Source organism: Triticum dicoccoides, chromosome 5B (genome assembly GCF_002162155.2).
Source record: "Triticum dicoccoides isolate Atlit2015 ecotype Zavitan chromosome 5B, WEW_v2.0, whole genome shotgun sequence".
In the NCBI taxonomy this organism is placed as follows: domain Eukaryota; kingdom Viridiplantae; phylum Streptophyta; class Magnoliopsida; order Poales; family Poaceae; genus Triticum; species Triticum dicoccoides.
The window spans coordinates 533,601,072-533,618,426 of NC_041389.1; the positions used below are offsets into that span (position 1 = coordinate 533,601,072).

The 17,355-nt window shown below is 41.8% G+C and overlaps 1 pseudogene; it reads right to left on the bottom strand.

Annotated features, from left to right (window-relative positions):
- LOC119309962 overlaps nucleotides 1-15,283 on the bottom strand; it is a 58,687-nt pseudogene extending 43,404 nt beyond the window's left edge.
- Nucleotides 15,284-17,355: the final 2,072 nt, after the last annotated feature.

Below are 17,355 nucleotides of genomic sequence, written 5' to 3' on the forward strand. Positions count from 1 at the left end.
TGAGAGGGTCGGCCCTCCCCCTCCTCCACTCCTTTATATACGGGGGAGGGGGGCACCCCATGGACACACAAGTTGACAATTGTTTTAGCCGTGTGCGGTGCCCCCTCCATAGTTACACACCTCGGTCATATAGTCATAGTGCTTAGGCGAAGCCCTGCGCCGGTAACTTCATCATCACCATCACCACACCGTCGTGCTGACGAAACTCTCCCTCGACCTCATCTGGATCAAGAGTACGAGGGACTTCTCCGAGCTGTATGAGGGACTTCTCCGAGCTGGAGGTGATGTACGTTCGGTGCTTAGATCGGTTGGATCACAAAGACGTTCGACTGCATCAACCGCGTTAACTAAACGCTTCCGTTTTCGGTCTACGAGGGTACGTGGACACACTCTCCTCTATCGTTGTTATGCATCACATAGATAGAAATTGCGTGATCGTAGGAAAATTTGAAATTACTGCGTTCCCCAACAGTGGCATCCGAGCTAGGTCTATGCATAGATGTTATATGCACGAGTAGAACACAAAGAGTTGTGGGCGATAATAGTCATACTGCTTACCAGCATGTCATACTTTGATTCGGCGGTATTGTTGGATGAAGCGGCTCAGACCGACATTACGCATACTGTTACGCGAGACTGGTTCTACCGACGTGCTTTGCACATAGGTAGCTAGTGAGTGTCTGTTTCTCCAACTTTAGTTGAATCGAGTGTGGCTACGCCCGGTCCTTGTTGAAGGTTAAAAAACACACTTGACGAAAAATTGTTGTGGTTTTGATGTGTAGGTAAGTACTGTTCTTGCTAGAAGCCCGTAGCAGCCACGTAAAACTTGCAACAACAAAGTAGAGGACGTCTAACTTGTTTTTGCAGGGCTTGATGTGATGTGATATGGTCAAGGCATGATGTGATATAAATTGTTGTATGAGATGATCATGTTTTGTAACAAAGTTATCGGCAACTGGTAGGAGCCATATGGTTGTCGCTTTATTGTATGCAATGAAATCGCCATGTAATTGTTTTACTTTATCACTAGCGGTAGTGATAGTCATAGTAACAATAGTTGGCTTGACGACAACGATGCTACGATGGAGATCAAGGTGTCGCGCTAGTGACGATGGAGATCATGACGATGCTTTGGTGATGGAGATCATGAGCTCAAGATGATGATGGCCATATCATGTCACATATTTTGATTGCATGTGATGTTTATCTTTTATGCATCTTATTTTGCAAATATAAGATGACCCTTACTAAAATTCAAGGTATAAGTGTTCTCCCTGATTATGCACCGTTGCTACAGTTCTTCGTGCTAAGACACCACGTGATGGTCGGGTGTGATAAGCTCTACGTTCACATACAACGGGTGCAAGCCAGTTTTGCACGCATAGAATACTCGGGTTAAATTTGACGAGCCTAGCATATGCAGATATGGCCTCAGAACACTGGAGACCGAAAGGTCGAGCGTGAATCATACAGTAGATATGATCAACATAGTGATGTTCACCATTGAACACTACTCCATCTCACGTGATGATCGGACATGGTTTAGTTGATATGGATCACGTGATCATTTAGATGACTAGAGGGATGTCTATCTAAGTGGGAGTTCTTAAGTAATATGATTAACTGAACTTTAATTTATCATGAACTTAGTCTTGATAGTATTTTGCAAATTATGATGTAGATCAATAGCTCGCGTTGTACCTTCCCTATGTTATATATATATATATATATATGTGTGTGTGTGTGTGTGTGTGTGTGTGTGTGTGTGTGTTCCTAGAGAAAACCAAGTTGAAAGATGTTAGTAGCAATGATGCGGACTGGGTCTGTGATCTGAGGTTTATCCTCATTGCTGCACAAAAGAAATGTCCTTGATGCACCACTAGGTGACAGACCTATTGCAGGAGCAGATGCAGATGTTATTAACGTTTGGCTAGCTCAATATGATGACTACTTGATAGTTTAGTGCATCATGCTTTACGACTTAGAATCGGGACTTCAAAGATGTTTTGAACGTCATCGGCCATATGAGATGTTTCAGGAGTTGAAGTTAATATTTCAAGCAAATACCTGAGTTGAGAGAGATGAAGTCTCCAACAAGTTCTATAGCTAAAAGATGGAGAAGAATAGCTCAAGCAGTGAGCATGTGCTCAGATTGTCTGGGTACTACAATTGCTTGATTCAAGTGGGAGTTAATCTTCCAGATAAGATAGTGATTGACCGAGTTCTCTATTCACCATCACCAAGTTACTAGAACTTCGTGATGAACTATAGTATGCAAGGGATGACGAAAACGAATCCCGAGCTCTTCGTGATGCTGAAATCGACGAAGGTATAAATCAACAAAGAGCATCAAAGTGTTGATGACTGACAAGACCACTAGTTTCAAGAAAAGGGCAAAGGGAAAGAAAGGGAAATTCAAGTAGGATGGCAAGCAAGTTTTCACTCCCCTGAAAAAGCCCATGTCTGGACCAAAGCCTAAAATTGAGTGCTTCTACTACAAAGGAAATGGTCACTGAAAGTGGAAATGCGCTGAATATTTGGTGGATAAGAAGGATGCCAAAGTGAACAAGGGTATATTTGATATATAGGTTATTGATGTGTACATTACTCGTGTTTATAGTAGCCCCTGGGTATTTGATACTTGTTCGGTTGCTAAGATTAGTAACTCGAAACAGGAGTTACAGAATAAACAGAGACTAGTTGAGGGTGAAGTGACGATGTATGGCCATAGTGTTGATGCCAAAAGATGCAAAGTTGATAATGATAGTGCAACTTATTTGTGGCACTGCCGTTTGGGTCATACCGGTGTAAAGCGCATGAAGAAACTCGATAAAGATGGCCTTTTGGAATCACTTGATTATGAATCACTTGGTGCTTGCGAAACGTACCGTATGGGCAAGATGACTAAAACTCCGTTCTCCTGAAAAATAGAACGAGCTACTGACTTGTTGGAAATAATACATACCGATGTATGCATTCCAATGAGTATTGATGCTCGTGGTGGGTATCGTTATTTTCTTACCTTCACAGATGATTTGAGCAGATATGGTTATATCTACTTAATGAAGCATAAGTCTGAAACATTTGAAAAGTTCAAAGAATTTCAGAGTGAAGTGGAAAATCATCGTAACAAGAAAATAAAGTTTCTATGATCTGATTGTGGAGGAGAATATTTGAGTTACGAGTTTGGTCTTCATCTGAAACAACATGGGATAGTTTCACAATTAACGCCACCTGGAACACCACAGTGAAATGGTGTGTCCGAACATCGTAACCATACCTTATTAGATATGGTGCGATCTATGATGTCTCTTACTGATTTACTGCTATTGTTTTGGGGTTATGCTCTAGAGACAGGTGCATTCACTTTAATAGGGCACCATCAAAATCCGTTGAGACGACGCCTTACGAACTGTGGTTTGGCAAGAAACCAAAGTTGTCATTTCTTAAAGTTTGGGGATGCGATGCTTATATGAAAAAGCTTCAACCTGATAAGCTTGAACCCAAATCGGAGAAGTGCGTCTTCATAGGATACCCAAAGGAAACTGTTGGGTACACCTTCTATCACAGATCCGAAGGCAAAATCTTTGTTGCTAAGAATGGATCCTTTCTAGAGAAGGAGTTTCTCTCGAAAGAAGTGAGTGGGAGGAAAGTGGAACTTGATGAGGTAATTGTACCTTCTCCCTTATTGGAAAGTAGTTCATCACAGAAATCACTTCCAATGATTCCTACACCAATTAGTGAGGAAGCTAATGATGATGATCATGAAGTTTCAGATCAAGTTACTACCAAACCTCGTAGGTCTTCCAGAGCAAGATCTGCACCAGAGTAGTACGGTAATCCTGTTCTGGAAGTCATGTTACTAGACCATGATGAGCCTACAAACTATGAGGAAGCGATGATGAGCCCAGATTCTGCGAAATGGCATGACGCCATGAAATCTGAGATGGGATCCATGTATGAGAACAAAGTGTGGACTTTGGTGGACTTGCCCGATGATCGGCAAGCCATAGAAAATAAATGGATCTTTAAGAAGAAGACCGACGCAGAAGGTAATATTACTGTTTACAAAGCTCGACTTTTTGCGAAAGGATTTCGACAAGTTCAAGGAGTTGACTATGATGAGACTTACTCACTTGTAGCGATGCTTAACTCTGTCTGAATCATGTTAGCAATTGCTGCATTTTATGATTATGAAATTTGGCAAATGGATGTCAAAACTGCATTCCTGAATGGATTTTTGGACGAAGAGTTGTATATGATGCAACTAGAAGGTTTTGTCGATCCAACGAGGGCTAACAAAGTGTCCAAGCTCCAGTGATCCATTTATGGACTGGTGCAAGCCTCTCGGAGTTGGAATAAACATTTTGATAGTGTGCTCAAAGCATATGGTTTTATACAGACTTTTGGAGAAGCCTGTATTTACAAGAAAGTGAGTGGCAGCTTTGTAGCATTTCTAATCTTATATGTAGATGACATATTGTTGATTGGAAATAATATAGAATTTCTGGATATCATAAAGGGATACCTGAATAAGAGTTTTTCTATGAAAGACCTTGGAGAAGCTGCTTACATATTGGGCATCAAGTTCTATAGAGCTAGATCAAGACGCTTAATTGGACTTTCACAAAGCACATACCTTGATAAAGTTTTGAAGAAGTTCAAAATGGATCAGTCAAAGAAAGGGTGTTCTTGCCTGTGTTACAAGGTGTGAAGTTGAGTCAGACTCAAAGCCCGACCACGGCAGAAGATAGAGAGAAAATGAAAGTTATTCCCTATGCTTCAGCCATAGGTTCTATCATGTATGCAATGTTGTGTACCAGACCTGATGTACGTCTTGCTATAAGCATAGTAGGGAGGTAACAAAGTAATCCCGGAGTGGAGCACTGGACAGCAGTCAAGAACATCCTGAAATACCTGAAAAGGACTAAGGATATGTTTCTCGTTTATGGAGGTGAAAAATAGCTCGTCATAAATGGTTATGTCGATGCAAGCTTTGACACTGATCCGGATGACTCTAAGTCGCAAATCGGATACGTATTTTATTGAATGGAGGAGTTGTCAGTTGGTGCAGTTCCAAGCAGAGCGTCGTGGCGGGATCTACGTGTGAAGCGGAGTACATTGCTGCTTCAGAAGCAGCAAATGAAGGAGTTTGGATGAAGGAGTTCATATCCGATCTAGGTGTCATACCTAGTGCATCGGGTCCAATGAAAATATTTTGTGACAATACTGGTGCAATTGTGTTGGCAAAGGAATCCAGATTTCACAAAAGAACCAAGCACATCAAGAGACGCTTCAATTCCATCCGTCATCAACTGTCGGAAGGGGACATAGAGATTTGCAAGATACACACGGATCTGAATGTTGCAGATTCGTTGACTAAGCCTCTTCCATGAGCAAAACATGATCAACACCAAAGCTCCATGGGTGTTAGAATCATTACTATGTAATCTAGCTTATTGACTCTAGTGCAAGTGAGAGACTGAAGGAAATATGCCCTAGAGGCAATAATAAAGTTATTATTTATTTCCTCAATTCATGATAAATGTTTATTATTCATGCTAGAATTGTATTAACCGGAAACTTAGTACATGTGTGAATACATATACAAAACATATAGTCCCTAGTATGCCTCTACTTGACTAGCTCGTTAATCAAAGATGGTTATGTTTCCTAACCATAGACATGTGTTGTCATTTGATGAACGGGATCACATCATTAGGAGAATGATGTGATGGACATGACCCATCAGTTAGCTTAGCATTATGATCGTGTTAGTTTCATTGCTACTGCTTTCTTCATGACTTATACAAGTTCCTCAGACTATGAGATTATGCAACTCCCGAATACCGGAGGAACACTTTGTGTGCTACCAAATGTCACAACGTAAAAGGGTGATTATAAAGGTGCTCTCCAGGTGTCTCCGAAGGTGTTTGTTGGGCTGGCATAGATCGAGATTAGGATTTGTCACTCCATGTTTCGGAGAGGTATCTATGGACCCTCTCGGTAATACTCATCACTATAAGCCTTGCAAGCATTGTGACTAATGAGTTAGTTGCGGGATGAAGTGTTACAGAACGAGTAAAGAGACTTGCCAGTAATGAGATTGAACTGGGTATTGAGATACCAACGATCGAATCTCGGGCAAGTAACATACCCATGACAAAGGGAACAACGTATGTTGTTATGTGGTTTGACCGATAAAGATCTTCGTAGAATATGTAGGAACCAATATGAGCATCCAGGTTCCGCTATTGGTTATTGACCGGAGACGTGTGTCGGTCATGTCTACATAGTTCTCGAACCCATAGGGTCCGCACGCTTAACGTTCGATGACGGTTAGTATTATGAGTTTATGTGTTTTGATGTACCGAAGGTAGTTCAAAGTTTCGGATGTGATCACGGACATGACGAGGAGTCTCTAAATGGTCGAGACATAAAGATTGATATATTGGACGACTATGTTTGGACATCGGAATGGTTCCAGATGAGTTCAGGCATTTACCGGAGTACCGGGGGTTTACCGGAACCCCCCGGATAGTGTATGGGCCTTATTGGGCTTTAGTGGGAGAGAGGAGGAAGCGGCCAGGTGGAGCGCCCCCCCCCCCCAAGCCCAATCCGAATTGGATGCCCCCCCTTTCCTTCCCTCTCTCTCCCTCTTCTTTCCTCTCCCACTCCAACTAGGGAAGAGGGAATCCTACTCCCATTGGGAGTAGGACTCCCCCCTTGGGCACACCATGAGAGGGCTGGCCCTCCCCCTCCTCCGCTCCTTTATATATGGGGGAGGGGGGGCACTCCATGGAGACACAAGTTGACAATTGTTTTAGCCGTGTGCGGTGCCCACCTCCACAGTTACACACCTCGGTCATATCGTCGTAGTGCTTAGGCGAAGCCCTGCGCCAGTAACTTCATCATCACCGTCACCACGCCATAATGCTGATGAAACTCTCCCTCGACCTCAACTGGATCAAGAGTACGAGGGACGTCTCCAAGCCGAACGTTTGCTGAACGCGGAGGTGCCGTACGTTCGGTGCTTGGATCGGTTAGATCGCGAAGACGTTCGACTACATCAACCGTGTTAACTAAATGCTTCCTCTTTTGGTCTATGAGGATACATGGACACACTCCCCTCTCGTTGCTATGCATCACATAGATAGATCTTGAGTGATCCTAGGGAAATTTTGAAATTACTGCGTTCCTCAACAATTTTTAAATACATGGTGAACATTTTTAGCATACATGTTGAACACTTTGAGGTACACGTTGAGCATTTTTCAAATACATGTTGAACATTTTACCGAATTACAGGTTGAAAATTTGCCAGATGTACACCGAACATTTTTTTAATACAGGGTGAATAATGTGTTTTACACATATTGACAACTTTTCACAAATGTCATGATCTTTTTAAAACTAGGAGAAAAATAAGTTTTAGAATTTTTCTGAAATGTCATGATCCTTTTTTTAATGGTACAAACATTTCTTTCAGTTACGCGGATGTTTTTTTTCACGAAAATTAAAAATATTTATTCAAATGATATGTATATATTTCAAATACTTGAACAAAATTTTACATTTTTATGAATGAATTAACATATTGTTTAAGTGTCATGGACACTTTTTTGAATTGTGTGAATGTTTTTTAAACATCGTGCGATTTAAATTTAACACTGCATGAACATATTAACAATACGCCATGAACATTTTAGAAAATTAAGTAAATTAATTTCTGAAACTTATGTATTTTAAAGTAGGAAAAACAAAAAATCAAATGGGCAATCAAAAGAAAATTTGAAGGAGACGAACACCAAACAGAAAGATTGCAACCAGGCCAGCACACCACGAGGCTTCCTGAGGCGAGTTTTTTTTTGACTATGTACTGCAAGGCAACAGCCTCACAGTGTTTATTAAACTTTAAGAAGAGTTTACATAATTACATGGAGACAGAAAGTAAAGAAAGAAAGAAATACTTACAAGAAGCCTATGAGAGAGAGGCTATCCAAAGAACTAAGCTATCCTTATATTTACATTTTATTCTATGAGCTAATAGAGAGATATCATGTATGAAATTCCTCCTCCAAGAAATGAAGGAAGGTCTCTCATTCCTAATGATTTTCCCATTCCTTTGTGTCCAGATATTCCAAGTAGCAGTAAAAACCACCTCAGTGAAGAAAGGATGACCAAAATCCCTCCTAGCAGAAAGGGCCATCTCATATGTACTCTGGTTTGGTTGAGCGATCCAGGAAATCCCAAGGTAATTCCAAACCCTTTGGCTGAAGTTGCAAGCAAAGAAAAGGTGCGTACGATCCTCATGTGAGGCACAGAGGCAAAGGACACACGAATCATCCTGAATGATCCAGTTCCTGCATTGCATCATATCCCTAGTATTCAAACGGTCCATTAGGAGAAGCCATCCAAACACTTTAAACTTAAGTGTGCAAGCAGACCTCCATATCCATTTGAAGATAGGATCAACTACCAAATGGGAGAAGCAAGACTCATAATACAGCTTTGATTTAAACTCCCCAGATTTAGATGGCCACTTCCAAATATCCTTGCAGTCCCCATTCAGGTTGACCAAAGACAGCAATACTTGAAGATGAGAAAGTTCAGAATAAGCCTCTTGAGACAGCGGCAGATGGAAATGTTCTGAGATCTCAGGAAGCTCCATAAATTCTCTGACTGAGACTGTGTCATCAATGACAAAAGAATGAAGCCTAGGAAACTTCTCACTCAAAAGAACTTCCTGAGGCGAGTTGTATGTTCATCTCGTTATAGGCGAGAGATAAAGACACAGATGCTGCCAACACGGATGACTAGGGCACTTTCAAAATCATCCACTTTGATGAAGGCCGAGACAGGGATGACCGTGAGGAAGGTGCAAGAGCAAAAGAGCAAGTTCATGGAGCGAAAGAAAGGATCACAAGGCACAAGAACGTATTCATGGATGTGATAAGAATACACCACAAGCCAAAAGGGCATCGGGAGCCCACTTGTCGAGAGATCTTAGTTTCCAAAAGACCAAGATCGATGAACTATGAAAGTGGTAGTCGCAATGGGAGTGCTTGAACTATGCTCTATGTTGCATTTGGTTGCTTGTCAATAAACTATGCTTTTATAATGATCTGTTCAGATGAACTGCAGTGTTACGTTCAGTAGAATTCAAGAACATAGTCATTTGAACTTCTAGAAAATCAACACTTGAAATGTTGTTTAAATATATGCGTTGAAATATCAATTTGAGATGAAATATGTTTGTTGAAATGGACTTGAAATGAGCTTGACTTGTGCCATATCATGAGAGAAATAGCAAATAAGTTTTTAACGAAAATATTTGTTGGATGGGTTAAAATGCAAAACCACATTTTTCTTTCTCTCTTGAGAATTGAGTATTACGTATTTATTTCTAGGTACTAACCTTGAAGATGGATTTATAGTTAAATTTTTAAGTTTGGTAGAAATGAAACAAGGCAAAGGTCCTTATAAGGGCTGGCCCATGGAGTAACCACAAGGCCAGGTTATCTTAGCGTTCAGTCCTCTAATGATGCACAAATGGTATGTATCCCTTTCAGCGAGCGCTTACTGACAAGCAATGTGATGCGGGCTGCGGCCCAGTTAACGGACGAATTTTCCTGCTTTTACGTAATATATGCGGTTGCATAAACTGAGGTCTCCTTTTCTAGTTTTTCCACACGTGATTTTTCAAATCGGTTTTTCTGAAGCTTCTCGAAGCTCTCGACCGGTTTATTCTTCTCTTTGTGTTCTTAATTTTTTTCCATTTCCCCATTTTTCTTATCTTAAATTTTATTTGTGAAGCTTCTAGAAGCATTCAGTCCTCGACTGAAGTTTTTTTGATCGGTTTCAATTCAAAAAAAAATTCATTTCCCTTTTTCCTTTCTTAAATTTTATTTCATATTTCATGCTTTGTTTTTCAAATTCCTGAACTTTATCTCAAAATGCAAGCAAATTTAAAACACGTGAACATTATTCAAACTTGTGAACTTCTTTTGAATCTGCCAACATTTCACAAATTTTGCGAATATCTTCCAAATTTTTGACCCCTTTTCAAATTACATGACCTTTTTATCTGGGATTTTTTTGAATTCATGATTGTTTTTCAAATTTACAAACATATTTCATATTTTTCTTTTTAAATTTCATGAAGAATTTGTAAACATTTTTTGAATTCGTGAATTTGCTTCACATGATTTGTTTTGAAATCATGAACATTTTTTAAAATTCTTTAATATATTTTTATTGATGCACATTTTCTTAATCTCATAAAACATTAATTTGATTTCCTGGAAAAAAATCGGGAATTTTTTTGTGATTGCACAAACTTTTTGTATTAGTGAACATTTTTGGTATTAATGAACGTTTATCAACTTCAGAAATATTTTGTATCCATGAACGTTTTCAAAATAAAGTAAAACCAACCAAAACTAAAAAGGCCAGAATATATGAAACTCATACAAAATAAATGCAAAAAACCGGAAAGGGAGACATGTGTGTGAGCGCTTCTGCCCGATCGCGCTTCCCGTCAGTAGCGACGTTTCTGCATGCTGGACCTTGGCCAATTACCAGATCGCAGTGAGAGACTATGTATGCTAGCATGCGCTTGAGCGACTCATTGCGGATTCTCATGATGAGAGATTAAGTAATAGCAGCGCCCCATGCGGATGTGTGGCGCGAATATATATCGCCTAACATGGGGTGACACGGATGGTGCCGCCGCAATGCAGTGTCCATGGGCAGGCGGGCCACAGTCGCTTTTTAACAAACACATATTTGTCGCGGTGGTTGGAGTTGTCGCTCTTGACGGCGTCTACGCGGGATCCAATCCTGGTAGCGGAAACGCCTATTTTTTTGTTATTCTGTTCAGTACATATAAAATTAAATATTATTGCATTTTTTGCGGTTAAATCAGAGAGCATTATTCAACAAAAGAGTTCACCGGACAATCAGCCAGAAGACTAGTCATCTGAAAACTGGGAGTTTCATCAAGCCAGCTTTCAGTCAATAAAAAATGTAGAATGTGCAATAAAAAATGTAAACATCAAAATATAAATTGAATAAAAAGTTGAGCATCTATAAAATAATATTTTATCATATTATTGAAAAATGTTAAACCTGTATAAACAATGTTTTGGATATATACAGGAAATGTAGAATGTGTATGAAAAATGTTAAACATGTATATAAAATGTTGCTAATGTATATAAAAATGTACAATGTGTACCAAAAAAGAAGTCATGAAACACAAATACTAATAAAAATGTTAACCATGTATTTTAAAAAAATATGTATAAAACATGTTGCTGATGTATACAAAAAATTTAGACATAAAAATATTTATTTTACAAAGTTATAATCATGTGTTCTAAAAATGTTTTACATGTATAAAAACAATGTTTCACATGTACACTGAAAACCGAGGAAAAACGATACAAGCAACATGTAGATAACAAAGGAAAAGTCAATCAAAAGGTTTAAAACCAATGAAAGCCATAAAGAAAACACATAAAAAGAATGAAAAGCGCAAAGAAAACTGAGGAGAATGGTGAGAAAGTAAGAGAAATGAAGAAAACCAAAATAAAAAATAAAAACAAAATAAAATGAAGGAAATGAAGGAAGTTGAAAACCTAGGAAAAATAAAGAAAACATTTGAAATACAAGGAAAACTGAAGTAATACTGAAGAAAAATCCAAAAGAAAACCGGTGAAAAAACAAAACGAATCTAAGAGAAAACAAATGTAAATGAAAAAACTCGAAGAAAACCAAAGCAGCGCGAACCTATAGCGAGCAAGTCATACGCTAATTGGCCGGCCCACTCACGCTGCGCCCGACGCGAGCATAGCTTCAATTTCATTAAAAGAGAAACATAGCCCTGGCTTTGCGTTTCCTATTTGGCGTTTCAGGCGTCCGACATAGGTCAGTTTGCAAATGGGCACATGAAGCGCACACCCTTTGCTACGAGCTTGGCCGTCCCATGTATCTTTTATTCTTCTGTTTTTAACCCGCAAAAAATGAAACTATGAGCATGGTGGGGTGACTCAAACCATGCCGCAATAACCACTCAGTCACCCCCATTTCGATGTGATTAATTACCTCTTTTCCTTCTTTTCTTCTTTCCTTTTTGCTAAATGCATGAACTTTTTCAATTTCTCAATTTTTTTCAAATTCGACGAACTTCAAAAACGACAAACCTTTTCCAAATTTGATGATTTTTGAAAAAAATGATGAACTTTTTTTTCCAAATTCGATGAACATTTTCCAACTTCGATGAAATTTTCTCAAAATTGATTTTGCTAAATTCGCTGATTTTTTTCTAAAATGATGAACCTTTTCCAAATACAATGAACTTTTTTTCGAAGTCAAATGAACTTTTTAAATATTCGATGAACTTGCTTTATTTTTGGTTTTTAAGTACTATAAGAGAAAGCAGGGCCCAGAAAAGATCAAATGAAAGAAAAACTGTAGGGAACGAACAAAATGATTGTATGTGAGAACGAGCGAAAGAGAAGTTGTGGGCTGGGGCCCAATAAGGATCGCTAGTGTGCGCCAAGTCAGTTTTCTGGTGCCTACATCCCCAAATAGGAGCTCTTCTCTGGCTCGCGAATGCACCCAATGAAATTTTTTGCACGCTTTGGCGTTATGAGAAATGCCTCGCTAAATAGATCAATGTACAATTTCTTGATAATAGCAATGCTATAGCGCGATATATCACGCTAATAGCATATTTTGTGGGCCTCGCTATTTTGACGCAGCACGCTAGTTTCTTCATTGGATGCACCATAAAAATGGCATGCCAGGACCACTAGACGGGCCTACGCCAACGCACGGCCCCGGCCCGACGGCGACGATGAATTGGGACGTACTCCCTCCGTTTGTAAATATTTGTTTTTCTAAATATTTCAATAAGTGACTACATACGAAGCAAAATGGATGAATCTACACTCTAAAATATGTCTATATACATTCGCACATGGTAGTTCATTTAAAATCTTTAAAAAAACAAATATTTAGAAACGGAGGGAGTAGCATGCATGTGAGCTTCGTAGAAAAACGGGACTTGTGTTCGGCGATACGATGCCGTTGGCACACTGCAAAGCCAACAAATTGCGACGACTAAACCTCCAAAAAAAAGTTGCGACGACTTGAGGCTGGAAAACCTACAAATTGCAACTAGACGCGCCGACGGCTTAGGCGAGTCTGTCTGAACACGCAGATCACTGGATGGATCGACCGCATTGACCTCCGGGTCCGGCCACCAAACGAAAAGCAAGGCGGTGCAGTAACCTGTTAACAGATAGGGAGAGGAGCGACCGCATTGCAACGACGACCACGACCATCTCCCACTTGGCAACATGCATGTGAGTTCTCAGGGAAAAAACGGGACAAAGTGAACCTACCTCAGTAGACCGACCATCTCCATCCCTGGTCTATCGGACGTGTGTCCAACAATACTGCTGGCACACTGGTGGCAAGTGAACAAGTTGACAAGACTTGGAGGCTGCAAAACCTGCAGCATACTAGCTGTAGTAGTATACAGGAACACAGCTTCAAAGCAGTGAATCAAACTCGCCGACTTTGGCGAGTCTAAACACGTACATCATTCGATGGATCGACATTCCTTGACTCCGGGCACCAAACGAAAAGCAAAGCAAATCAAAGCGGTGGAGTGACGGTGAACAGATAGGGAGGAGGAGGGCAGATGGAGAGGTCGCACTCATTCGTCACCTGGCTAGCAAGCAAAGCATCAGGGTTCACGAGTCAAAATGGATACGATTAAGTTAAAATACCAGTGACATGCGTGCTCACGATCAGCTAAGTACCTTCCTTCTCAAGGTGGCTAGCTTTGGTTCTTCTGTATAAGCCAGCTAGCCACGTACCACAACACAAAGTACCACTGATACGCACTCATACTCGTGCTTATTCGAGAAAAACAACACAGAGGTGGGAGCATGTAATCGCAATCCATCGATCCGAAATGTAGGTAGATACGGATAGCTGACTGGCCGACTGATGTGTGCACACACGTACCGCTAGCACCTATAGGCTATTCTAGCTAGGGACCGAAAGCATTCGTTCAGAAGTCGTTCATCGCCAACACGGAGGCAGGAATATCTGTCCCCTGGGACGATCGATGCTCGATCGATTCGATTTCAAGCAAGAATGATGCGAGTAAATATACTATTCCGTGTCTGAGACCGGAACGGTCAAGATCTAACCACCACGGACGACGTTCTCGATGGATCTTGTCTTGAAAATGGAAGCACTTGGTTCACACCTGCCCGGGCCAGCCAGGAGCGCCGGTCCGCCACTTGTTTCCAGAGCGGCGGCGAGCAACGACAAGGCCACGAGGGGTGACCCCGGTGCTGGCCGCCGGGCCGCAATCTGGCCAGGAGAGCGAAGGGCAACTCCAACGCATGATTCTAAACGAATGTCCGTTTTGTCTGCTTTCGTCTGTTTGGAATGACGATGGGGCCGTGTCCGTCCGGACTTGTTGAGCGTCAACCGTGCGCCCAACGCATTTCGGCCACATCTTGTCCGCATACAATTTTTTTGCAACACAAATCATTATTTTCATCATTGATTTTTGATACGTTCAAGCACATCATCAAATCTTGACTAGAATAGTAAGATCAAAGAAAAAAAAGAACCACAGGAAAACATTTTATAACATATCCAACTTTCATAACTGCTCCTGCAAGTTGGATTAGTGCCTTCTCGATGCATTCATTGTTGATTTGTAGAGTCTTAATCTTGCGTGCTTCTTTTTCTTCGAGTCTAAAGAGGTAGACGTTGCTTCTTCGCGTCTAGTCTCATCTCTGACCTCTATTCTAGCAACAAACGCATGAACATCTATTAAATTGCGCTCTATCAATAGATAGATGTAATCTTCTTTTCAATACCAAAAGTTGCATCCATCCTACACAATAAATAATTGAGTGTAAGTAAAACTAGCCGAATCTGGGAGCACAACCGAAGCTAAACTACCACATACCACATCGTTTGCGCACTTGACGAACACTCATCCGGGATGTTCCGGCGATGTAGACATGCGGCACAAGACCTTTCGTGGGCAATCGTCACACTTTATGAGCGGCAACGGTGCGCCGACGAGCCTTTGGGCCAGCACCGAGCCCGGACGACGGTCGTTCGCGTATTTGCGGGCGAACCACCGACAGGGTAGATCCGAGCGACTAGAGGCGGAGTCAGTACCTGCATGCATCCTGGCGGCCTTGCCGGGGCTATTCAGCCCGGTGCCCGGCCGGTCCATGGCACGGCGCGGCCTCCGGCAGCCGGGTGAGCTCAAATCCGGCTGGATCCGCTTCAAATCCAACAGCCAGGTGCGCTAAAATTAGGTGACCGGAGTTGGACAGCTCGGGGCATCGAGGAAACGGGGGCTGCGACAAGGTTCCCGCACGTAGACATTGATCCGTTTGATCCCGCACGTTGGGCGGCCTCTTCTGTCTGTCTGTTTACCTATAAACGGACGCGGGCACAGCATTTGGGGTCATGGGTTGGAGTTGCCGTAAGCTGGATTAAGTCGATACGTACGTGCACCAGGCGCGCATGCTGGGCAGTGCTAGCCTGATGATGATGAATGTTCCTGATGATGGGCGGTGGCTATAGGCTTCTTGTGCTTGACTAACTGAAAGTTGAGTACAAGTAGTGAAGTACAAACCCGATTCTTCGTCGAGCTACTACCAGGGATTTTTCCCCCCAAAAGTGTTCGGGTCGCTGGCCCGGATCGCATCGAGATCGACATGTCTCGGTCAGCCAGTCTCCGCCACAGAAGTGAGTGAAGATCGCTGCCCGCCCGGCCGCCTGGATCCTTGGCTGCTCCCCGTAGTCAAACCGCGGTTGGTGCATTGCATGCATGCGTCTGCCGACGAAGCCACGTAATGCACAATTCCACTTTTTCTTTGAGGGAATGCATAATTCCACAGTTGATTTCGGTTCTCTCGGACGTATTATCTGAGTATTTTCCGAACAGTAAACGTCAATGTCCTTTGTTTTTCCTGCATGCCTTGTAAATACATTTGTGTTTAAACTTCGTGTTCGCGTGATAGTAATAGTTAGCATATGGCCTTTCTTAGAGTTTCTTTCAGAAAAAACTTTCATCATAACTTGGTTTCAGTGCAATTACGTACTCGGTCCCCTTCACACATACGAAATACAAGTATCTTCAGCTAACAATTGCTTGTGGCTCACAGTAGCGCTTCGTTAGAACGAAGAAATAATAGCACGCTAGCTAAGCCACCGCTTGAATGAATGAGACATATAATCGATCGATCATGCATAAGGATAAGGGGCAACGGAATACTACTAATCAAACGTGGGGACTTTGACTGAGTTTGATCGACCACATTGATTTTTTGATCCTGATCGATATCCATCGCCGGACCGCCGTCAAATCCGCTGTAGCCGGAAGGGATCAAGCCACATTCTCCGCACTAGCTACGTCCGTTCGGAATTACTTGTCATTAAAATGGTTGAAAATAAATATATCTAGAACTAAAATACATTTAGATACATCCATTTCAATGACAAGTATTTTCAGACGAAGGGACTTCGTACCTACCTTTTCAACATGCCGGCTATATTTTGTTCTGGATAAGCCACCCACCATATACGAGATCGGGGAGATAGATCTTCCCAACAGATCATAGAACGATGAAAGGAATGGACAGATAGTGGCTTTGCATGCGTACACGTGAGGACCGAATATAATGGCCACCGCCAGAACCTTCAAGCTGATCCGCAAAACCTGCACACTTGGTTGGAGTCCATGATTAATGATTTGTTCAGTGTTTAGTTAGCTAAAGATTTGGTGTTCAAAACGGAAAAGCACGTCTTCCACAAAATGGCCAAGGAGAACGTGCCAACAAGACGATCCATGGGTGGAACTTCCTGGGGCAGGAGATGCGGCACTTGTAGCCGCCATATCCCATGACTCATTGCGTGGTCGGAGTAGCCTGGTAGAGCCATTTGCCATTCAGTCAGTGAGTGCAGGTAGGCGGCAACAAGATCACAAGGAACCACTATGACGACACTGCACGCTATAGTACTACCGAGTAGTTGCTGCTGGCCAGAAGTGTGAACTGTCAAGGGCTTTCTCTTTTTTTAGGTGAAGTGAAGGCTTTCTTGATCTATTTTGTTTTTTCGTGGTTCTGAAGTACTCCCTCCGTCTCATAACGTAAGAAGTTTTTGCAAGCTAAGGGCATCCACAATCTAGCCTTTTTTCCGCCTCTAGGCTTGCCTCTAAGGCATTAGGACATCTCCAAGGCGGATCCATAAACCTCCCGCAACCGTCCGGATCGCGTTGTTAGGACCGCGGAAGCAATC